General features: G+C 41.0%; 1 pseudogene; it reads right to left on the minus strand.

The window, feature by feature from the left end:
* Positions 1-6,119, minus strand: part of LOC122144764 — a 21,944-nt pseudogene extending 15,825 nt beyond the window's left edge.
* Between the last annotated feature and the right edge of the window lie 4,814 nt (positions 6,120-10,933).

Raw genomic sequence — 10,933 nt, forward strand, 5'->3', positions numbered from 1 at the left:
GCGTGCATGCATGCGTGTGTGCATGCATGTGTGTGCTTGTGTGTGTGTGTGTGCATGCGTGCGTGTGTGTGCATGCATGTGTGTGTGTGTGTGTGTATGTGCATGTGTGTAAGTCTGTGTGAGTGAGTGCGTGCATGTGTGTGTGCATGCATGCATGTGTGTGTGTGTGTGGGTGTGTATGTGCATGTGTGTGTAAGTCTGTGTGAGTGAGTGAGTGCATGCATGCATACATGTGTGTGTGTGTGTGTGTGTGTGTGTGTGTGGGTGTGTATGTGCATGTGTGTGTAAGTCTGTGTGAGTGTGTGCATGTGTGTGTGCATGCATGCATGTGTGTGTGTGTGTGTGGGTGTGTATGTGCATGTGTGTGTAAGTCTGTGTGAGTGAGTGTGCGCATGTGTGTGTGCATGCATGCATGTGTGTGTGTGTGTGTGTGGGTGTGTATGTGCATGTATGTGTAAGTCTGTGTGAGTGAGTGCGTGCATGTGTGTGTGCATGCATGCATGTGTGTGTGTGTGGGGGTGTGTGTATGTGCATGTGTGTGTAAGTCTGTGTGAGTGAGTGTGCGCATGTGTGTGTGTGTGTGTGTGGGTGTGTATGTGCATGTATGTGTAAGTCTGTGTGAGTGAGTGCGTGCATGTGTGTGTGCATGCATGCATGTGTGTGTGTGTGGGGGTGTGTATGTGCATGTATGTGTAAGTCTGTGTGAGTGAGTGAGTGCGTGCATGTGTGTGTAAGTCTGTGTGAGTGAGTGCCTGTATGTGTGTGTGTGTGCATGTGTGTGTAAGTGTGTGTGTGTGTGTGTCACCTGTACACTGCAGGTTGCTGCTATCACTCCATCTACTGGCGTCTCAGAGAAGGGGTCGAACATTCTGTCGGCGCGGCGCATGAAGTCTGGTTTTGAGGAGGTACCTGCAGGAGAGAGTCACAGGAATCACTGCAGCATCTCCAGAGAAACGCTCCTCACCGTCCCTCCACTCAGACAAGCTTCCTGACTCTGCGCCTCTAGGCCAGATATTAATTATTTTTTTTGATTAATTGTTCAAGAGAAGATTAATGATCCAAGCTCTTTCCATTATACAATCCCACGTCTCTTCACACACACACACACACACACACACACACACACATTCCATGGCTGCTGGGTAATAAGGGGACATTAAGGGGCTGTGATATTAGCGCTGGTGGGCTGGTAATCCCAGACGAGTGTTAGGCCTCGGGCTGGACTCGTACATGAGAATCTGTGTTCGAGGGCTGATGTTTAGCCAGCGCTCATTCACACTAATGTTCCCGTGCGGACGCGCCGCCGCTGGCTGCAGCTAATGCGATGTGACGCTGTAATTGATGAGCTGCAGCAGTAAACGATCCACGCCGGACCGCAGCAAACACTCACCCGCATGCGCCGTTGTACTCGAACTTCCCCTGATTCAGCTGCATACCCAGATCTGAAACACAAGACATGCTGCTTTACACAAGAGCTTAAAACACAGTCATTCTTACACAGACCCAGGATAACGGGGGGAAGTAATATATCTATACACACACACACAATACAGACAGATACATATACAGTATTACTTCCCACAAATTAAGAATTTATTCCTTTGACTAATTAATTCTTACAGAATCCAGCAAATGACATGAGGGGAAAATTTGTAATTATACTTTAAATTTTATAGAGAGAGAGAGAGAGAGAGAAAATTATTCATTGAACTTACTCACATTTTTTAATGTAAGTGGTTGCAATTTAATTATTTGCAACCACTTCAATAAAAAAATAAGTATATATTTTTTTCAGTGTAAATATATAGATAGATAATATTGTTCCTACAAATTGAGAATTTATTCCCATGACTATTTAATTCATTCTATCGTTATAGTTAAACTGTGGCCTCATTTTAGTAAAATTAGCAAAATAACATAAATTGTACAAATTAGCACAATGTGACCAAAATGTAATAAAATAAGTAAATTAATAAGTCATATGAACAAATTCTTAATTTTTCACCACTAACCACAATTAAACTAAATAGTGGGAAAGTATTAACAATAATAATAAAAATCTTCATTCATGGTCACAATAAATATTTTTTTGTCCATATGTCATTTGTGGGGCTGCTAGATTCTGATCCAAGATCTGACATTTTTATTTGTATCCTGTATTTTATGAATTATCTTTGAATTATTAGCTTTTATGAACTGTGTCTCCGAGACGCTTCAAGAAACTTCCTGCGAAGCTCCTGAGAAACTCTGCTCAAGTGCACCGAGGACAAAACCTGCTCTAAACACAGAGCATGCTCCACCAAATGAGGATTTCATTTAGTTCATAGAAGTTAATTGATAAAGAAAATATATTTTTGACAGCATCCTCATTTTACAGCATGTTTACAAAAGTGCCTCAAACTTTTCACAGTACTGGAGCTTTGCAGGAGGTCTCTTGAAGCGTCTCGGAGACACAGTTCTTCTGGATTGAGTCTGTCTCAGTTTGTTCTGTTTCTTCATGTGACTCCAGACAGACTGATGATGATCAGATCACATCTCTCTGTGTGCAGCACAAACACCTCACTGCATTATTAACATTAACTGATATTTCCTACTGACACACTACAGCAGAAGATAGAGATAACTGACTTTAAACCGGTTTTAGCTGCTGATAATACTAGTGTTCTGATCATTTCAGCCAGCACTGTATTTTCAGAGTTCAGTTACTTCAGAACACAGGCGTCTCAGTGCAGTCTGATGTTATTTCGTTCCTGTACATGCGTGTTAATGCAGTGTGCGTACAGTAACGGCCCCGGCGGCTCTCGGACCCCGGGCCCCGGCCCTACCTGGAGTCTGGAAGTTCAGAGACACCATCTGGCAGCCGGCGTTCCAGAAGATCTGAGGCATGTAATTGCTGGAGTCCACGCGGCCTCCTTTGGGATAGATGCGGCTCATCTGCCGCTTGTTGTAGCTGCGCATCCGCGGCTGAGGAAAACAGACCCCCGGCGGAGCTATATTTAACCCTGAACAGCAGGGATCTCACCGGAGAGCAAGCCTCTCTTAAAACACTCAAACTAACAGGAAACATTTCCAAGAAATCTGCTCACATCTACATCAAACTACAGAACCTACTAACTAACAGAAGCTACTAGTTATCAAACTCATCATGACACGATTACGCTTCAGTGGAGCTTCTGGTGTAAGAACAAGCTTCCAAAGCACATTCAGTCATTTTTATACGATTGAGCAGTTTCCTCTAAGCAGAGACTTTGATTAAAGAAATAATTAAAATTACAATAATGATGTTAATTACATACACTTTCAGGGTGTTTCCCCTTTTTGTAACAATATTTAATATATGTTGTTTGGTAACACTTTAGTATAGGGACCAATTCTCACTATTAAAGGGATACTGCCACCCCAAAATGAAAAATGTTTCATTAATCACTTACCCCCCATGTCGTTCCAAACCTGTAAAAGTTCTGTTCGTCTTCGGAACACAGTTTAAGATATTTTGGATGAAAACCTGGAGGCCTGTGACTGTCCCCATAGACTGACAAATAATTAACAATGTCAAGGTCCAGGAAAGCTATGAGTCTCCTCTGTGTCTCTCCATATCACTGTATGCTCTTCTGTACCACAAGGATGCACTGTTTCTACGTGTATTTAGCTTTGATTTGAAAGGAAACAGCACATCCTTGTGGTGCTGATGACACAGAAGAGCATACTCAGCATACAGTGATATGGAGAGACACAGAGGAGACTGTTGACAAAGGAATTGAATAAAGTCGTTATTTTTGCTTACAAAAAGTGTTCCCGTCTCTTCATATAACACAGATTGCACGTCTGATGGCAGATGGAGTATTCTGATGACGACTTTCATATCTTTTCTGGACCTTGACACTGTTATTTATTTGGCAGTCTATGGGACAGTCACAGGCCTCCAGGTTTTCATTCAAAATATCTTAAATTGTGTTCTGAAGACGAACAGAGCTTTTACAGGTTTGGAACGACATGGGGGGAAAGTGATTAATGACAAAAGTTTCATTTTGGGGTGGAGTATCCCTTTAGGAAGTTGATTATTAGCATACCTATTATTAACCCGCCTGGCTGTTTATTAATGCTTATAAAGCACATATTCTGCATGACTATATTCTATATCTCTAACTCCACACAGTACCTAAAGTTAACTACCTTACTAACTAATAATAACCAGCACATTAGGGTTTTATTGAGGTTAAAAAGTCGTAGTGTTAATGGTTTTGTATAAGCAAGAATTAGACCTTAATATAAGTGACCCTTGTTTCTGGATTTGCTTCACATAACCAAACTTTTAAATCATTGGTCACACACTTTCTCTAAAACACACACACACACACACACTCTCTCTCTCAAACAGACAAACACTCTCAAACACACACACACACACACACTCACAACACACACACTCTCTCTCTCTCTCTCTCTCTCACACACACACATACTCTCTCTCTCTCTCTCTCTCTCTCTCTCTCTTACACACACATACACACACACACACACTCTCTCTCTCTCTCTCTCTCTCTCACACACACACACTGCAGTGATGTTTGAAGGATGGATCTTGTGTTCATGGACTAGAGTGTGATCTCAGCATCATTTAAATCAGCACCGCTGTGTTTGGGGGCTGATGGGTAATCGTGCGCTGCTGTTAAAGGATACTTCACAAACTCAATGGCGTTGGTCTTCAGATAACCCAAACCCACAGACTCGTTGAAGGACGACATGTTGTGATGGATGTTCCTCTCTGAAATGAAACAACACAACAGACACTTATATATCATGAATATATTTATATATAGTATGCAGCAGCACAAAAAAAAAAGCCTGGTCTTCAACGAGCCCAAAAGAGTGCATGTCACACCTCTCTTTATCTCCTTGCACTGGCTACCGGTTGCGGCTCGCATCAAGTTCAAGACACTGATGCTTGCATATAGAACAGCCTCAGGCTCAGCAACTCCTACTTCCAACTCAACTACTACGAGTTACATCCCCCTCCAGAAGTCTGAGATCCGCCGCGTGAGCGACGCTCGTGGTAACATCCACAGATAGGCTCAAAATCACTTTCCAGAACATTCTCCTTCACTGTTCCTGCGCTGGTGAAGTGATCTTCCCCACCCCTATCCGGAACGTGAATCCCTGACAATTCTCAAGCGACAGCTGAAAACTCATTCTCTTTTGATGCTACACTTGCCTTAAAAAAAAAAAAACCATTCTTTATTTTATTTATATTTCTTCCCTTTGTAGCTTGTACTTATTGAACAAATGCCTGAAACTTGGTATTACGAGCACTACCTGTGTTTGCCTCTTTAAGAAGAATGTCTTTATGTTTTCCCCAATTGTAAGTCGCTTTGGATAAAAGCATCTACAAAATGACTAAATGTAAATGTAGATAATGACTGATCAATTACTTCTTCAAAACTTGAAAAAATAATCAAAGAATGCTTCAAAATGGTGTCGGGGGTAACGCATTACAAAATAACATGGGTTACGTAATTAGTTGAACTTTTTTTAAGAACTGCTAAAGTAAACGCATTACTGTTTAATTCAGATTCAATTTGTGGTTGATTTTAGGTATTGCTGAACAGTGTCTTGAACTTTTCTTCTCCTGCGTCGTATTCTTCATGTGATTAGTTTGAGCGGCGCCCTCTACTGTACAGACATGAATTTACACTTCCTCAGCCTGACGGACACATTCACTTCACTTTTTGGTGTTGAAAGGGCTTTACAATTTATTAAAAAATAACTTTTTATATTAAAAACAAACAAAGCAAAGCCCTGCCCAGATTTAAAAAGTAACTCAAAAGTAACGGTTCTTTCCATAAAAAAGTAACATAATTAGCTACTGTTTTGGGGAGTAACGCAAAATTGTAATGCAGTGAACCTTTAAAAGTAACTTTCCCCAACACTGGTCCTAAACAGTGAATAAACGTGTTGTATGTGACAGACTGTATCAGTGTGTTTCTGACTTGAAAGGTTTGATTTGTTACTATTCTCATCTAGTAGTGATCGTGACGTTTGCGGACGCTGGACTGGACCCTCTGCGACTCGAAGCTCTGGAATTTGACGGGCTGAGCGTAGTTGACCATGGCTGACAGGTACGGATGGATGTTGGTCGTGGCTCCTTCATACTTATACGAGGCCGATGAGCTGCCTGCTCGGCGTCAATCATCTTCAGCCGCTTCCACACTCTGATGAAGCAACACAGGCGTCACGCTCAGTCAGATCAGCAGCTGCAGCTCCGTCTGTCAATCTAACAGCACTCGCACTTCGTTCTTGTTCTCCAGCTCTCGACACTTCTGACACGTCGGTGGCGTCCATGATTTCAGTGGCTTCTGAGATCTCAGTGACATCGTCGTTTAGGATCTGAAACACAGAGTTGATGTGAGGAGCAGAGCTACACACCACACACACACAACACCACACACACACACACACACACACACACACACACACACGCTCCTCCTGCGCTGCTTACCTTCTTCCTGCTGCTGTCCTGAGCTTCTGCATCCGGATCCTCTGACAGAGACACAGTGTTGCTGCTCTTCAGGTCTGAGTTCAGCTCTTTACAGTCCAGCGCTGCACACACACACACACACACACACACGAGAGATCAGCTTCCTGTTTCCTGTCTGTGTGTACTGGTATATATGGTTTATGAGGACACAAATGTGTATAATGACATGGGTACTACATACGTAAAACATAAGAGGACAATTCCTGTATCCCCGTTATAACAAAGCTTAAAAAAACATACCAAAACGGTTCGTTTTTTATGAAATTCCAAAACTGCCAGTAGGTTTTCTCTTTAGGGGGTAGCAAGAAAATAGGTTGTCGGGCAGAGAGACAATACAGGTTTGTACAGTATAAAAACAATTACACACCGGTGGAGAGTCTCCAGTACTCCCACAAATGCAAGTATGTGTGTTGTGTGAGTGTGTGCGTGTTTGTGTGTGTGCGTGTGTGTGTGTGTGTGTGCGTGTGAGAGTGTGCGTGTGTTATGTGTGTTTGTGAATATGTTTGTGTGTGAGTGTGGTGTGTGGTGTGGTGTGTGTGTGTGTGATGTGGGTGTGCGCGTAGTGTGTGAAAGTGGGCGCGTGTGAGTGTGTGGGTGATATGTGTGTTGGTGAATATGATGGGGGTGTGTGTGAGTGTGTGTGTGTGTGTGGTGTTGTGGCGCCGTTGTTGGAGTGTGTTATGTTGTTTGTGAATAGTGTGTGTGTGGAGTGTGTGTGTGTGTTTTGTGTGTGTGTTGTGTGTGAGTGTTGAGTGTGAGTGTGTTAGAGTTGTTTTTTTTGTGTTGTTTTTTTTATTTTGTTTGTTTTGTGTGTGTGGTTTGTGAGTTTGTTTGGGTGTTTGTTTGACGCTGTTTTGGGGTTTTTGTTTTTTTTTGTTTTGCAGTTGTGTTGTGTGAGTTTGTTATTTTTTTTTTTTTTTTGTTTTTTGGTTGTGTGTGTGTGTGTTTGTGCGCTTTGAGTCTTTTGTTCTTATGTGTGTTTTTTTGATTTTTTTTTGGTTTTTTGTGTTTTTTTTTTTTTTTTTGGTTTTTGTTTGTGTGTTTTTTTTTTGGTGTTTATGTTGTGTGTTGAATTTTTTTGTGAGTGTTGTTTTTGTTTGTTTTTTTTGTGTTTTGTTTTGTTAATTTTGTTTGTTATTGCGTGTGTGTGTTGTTTGGTGATTTGGTGTGTTGTTTGTGGTGTGAGATGTTTTGTGTGTGTGTGTTTTTGTGTGTTTTGGGTGTGGTTGTGTGATTTTTGTTGTGTGTGTGTTGGTTTGTGTTGTGGTGTTTGTTTGTTGAGTTTGTTGTTGTTTTTGTTTTGTGTTGTTTGTTGGTGTTGTTGGTTTGGTTTTGTTGTTTTTTGTGGGTGTGTTGTTTTTCTGTGCGGTTTTTGGTGTTTTTTTGGTGTGTTGTTTTTTTTGTGTGGTGGTGGTGGGTGGTGGTGTGGGGTTTGTTGTGTGTTGGTGTTGGTGTGTTGGGGATTTGTTTGTGTTGTGTGGTGTGTGTTTGTGTTGCGGTGTTTGTGTATATTTGTTTGTTTTTTGGTTTTTTTGTGGGTGGGGGTTGGGTGTGTGGTTTGTTATATTTGTTGGGTGTGTGGTGTGGTGTTGTTGGTTTTTTTGGTTTGTGTTGTTTGTTTGTGGGAGTGTTTTTTGTGTGTTTGTTGTTGTGTGTTGGGGTTTGGGGGTGTTTTTGTTGTGTTGGTTGTTTTAGTTTGTTTGAGTGATTTTGTGTTTTTGGGTGTTTTGTTGTTGTGTTTTGGGTGTTTTTTTTGGTGGTTGTTGTTTTGGGAGTTGTATTTGTTTTTGTGGTTTGTGGTTTTTGTGTGTTGGTTATTGTTTTTGTGTTTTTGTTGTTTTTTGGTGATTGGGTTTGGGGTGTTGTTTTGTTTGTTGGTTTGTGTTTTTTGTTTCTTGTTTTGTTTTGTTTTGAGGTATGTTTTTTTTTGGTGTTGGTTTGTGGGCAACGGGTGGCGGTTGTTGGGTGGGTTTGTTTGTTTGTTTGTTGAATTTTAGTTAATTGTTTTTTGTTTGTTGTTTGGTTGTTTTTGTGTTGTGTTTTTTTGTGTTTTTTTTTGTGTAGGTTTGTTTTTGTGTGGGGTGTTTTTCTTGGTGTTTGTGTTGTGATGTGTGTTTTGTTGTTTCTTGTCTGTATTTTGTTTTTGTTGTGGTGTTTGTTGTTTGTGTGTAGGCACGTGTTTATACTGTTTTTTTTTGGTTGTTGTTTTTTGGTTTTTTGTTGTTTTGATGTGGGGTTTGGGGGAGTTATGGTTGTTTTGTTTGTGTTTGTCGTTTTTGGTTTTTTTGTTGTGTATGTTACTTCTTTGACTGTTTTGTGCTTTGTGGGATTGTTTTTTGTACAAATGTGTTTTTGTGTTTGGTGTTTTTTTCTGTTGGTATGTTTTTTTGGTTGTTGGGTTGTTTGTTTGTTGTGTTTTGTTTTTGGTTTGGTGTTGGTGTGTTTGTTGGTTTGTGGGGGTTTATGCATTTGTTGTTTTTTTATTTGTTTTGTTATGGTTTTTTTTTTGTTTTTTATCGTGTTTGTTATTTTTGTTGGTTTGTTATTGTTGTTGTTGGTTGTGTTGGGTAGTGGTGATGTTGTTTGGGTGAAGATGTTGTTTGTTGTGCTTGTTTCGTTTTTGAGTTGGTATTGGGTTGTGTTGGTGTGAGTTTGTTGTTTTTGTTGTTATGATTGTATTTGGTTGTATGTTTTGGGTGTTTTTTGTTTGTGGTTGTTTACATGTTTGTTTTTTTTATAATGGGTTGTTTGTTGTAGTTCTTTGATCTTTGGTATTGGTGGGTGGTTTTGTTTGTTGAGGTATATTGATGGTTGTTGTGTCATTTTTTGTGTGTTGTGTGTTGTTTGTGTTTGTTTGTGTGGTGGTTGCTTTGTGTTTGTTTTGGTGTGTTTGTTGTGTTGTTGGTTTTTGGTGGTGTGTTTTTTGTTTTTTTTGTTTTGATTTTTTAGAAGTTTTTTTTTGGTTTGTTTTAAGTTTTTTGGTTTTTTTGTTTGGTTGTTTGTTTGGGTTTGGGTTTGTTGGTTGTTTGTGTGGTTTGTTGGGTGTTTTGTTTGGGATTTTAGTGGTTGTGTTCAGGGGTTTGTTGTTGTTTGTGTGTGTTTGTTTTGTGTTGGGGGGGGTTTGTGATAGTGTGGGGATGGTTTGGGGTGGGGTTTTGGGGGTTTTTGTGGTGTGTTGGGTTGTTGTTAGTTGTGTGTTTGGTGGGGGGGTGTGTCTGGTGTTGGTTTTGTGGTTTGGTGTGTACGGTTTTGTTGGTGGGTGTGTGTTTGTTGATGTGTGGGGGGGGGGTGTTGTGATTGATGGTGGGGGGGGGTTGGGGGGGGAAATGTGGTAATGGGGTGGGTGGGGTGGTGGGGGGGGGGTGTGGTGGTGGGGGGGGAATGTGTAAACAAATGGGGTGGTGGTGGGGGGGGGTTGGGGGGGTTGAGCATTTCTACACTAATCTGAGTTCTGAAATAATCATCTTCTCCATGATGTGTGGGTTTGTTACGGAGGACCATGATTTGATCTGAGATACAAACTGAATTGGAAAATCTGGAATCTGAGGGAAGACAACAAAAATCTAAATATTGAGCAAAAAATCATCTTTTACAAAGTTGTTCACCGGAAGTTATTAGCAATGCTTATTACATAAATCACAAAAATTAAGTTTTGATCTCTTTACCGTAGGGAGATTTACTAACTCTCTTCATGGACACCATTATAATTAACGCTCCTAATGATTCTTTGTCATAAAAGAGAAATGTATAATTGTTGACCCATAGCAATGTATTGTTGTTCTATTGCTACAAAATATACTCTGTGCTTAATGATTGACTGCTTCGATGCTGCAGGGACACACAATTGAGATAAGGCAACATATAGTAAGATATTTCAGCTCTTTTTTAAAACATTAGTTTTTTTTTAAGTTAAAGTGGATTTCATTATTTATAATCTATTATATCACCCCTGTAGTATCTGGGATCAATTCTCCAGCACAAAGCTGAAGACTGAGACAGTGTTGTTATGGAACAGATGCGTACTCTCTTTCCACTTCAGGCCTTCAAGCGCGGTGTTCTTGCTGAGTATTTTGCGGTGAGGGTGCGTTGAGCGGATAACGGAGGCTGCGGCAACGATCTGAAACACAAGCACAGTCCTCCGGGATCACAGAAACTCCTCCTGCGTGGCGCCAGCAAACACAATGAGAAGAAGGGAGAGCTTCGTGGACTACATTTGCCACAGAGACCTTAAAGCAGGTCTGGTGGATTGTGTGAGGGGAATAGGTCACGTACTGGGAATCCCTCCAGCCGGCTGCTTCAGCAACAGCTCTCCGAAGATCTCCTCACAATACTTGGCCATCTTATACTGCTGCGTTTTACTGCAACACACACACACACACACACACACACACACATATC

Source organism: Cyprinus carpio, unplaced genomic scaffold (assembly GCF_018340385.1).
Source record: "Cyprinus carpio isolate SPL01 unplaced genomic scaffold, ASM1834038v1 S000006757, whole genome shotgun sequence".
Taxonomy (NCBI): domain Eukaryota; kingdom Metazoa; phylum Chordata; class Actinopteri; order Cypriniformes; family Cyprinidae; genus Cyprinus; species Cyprinus carpio.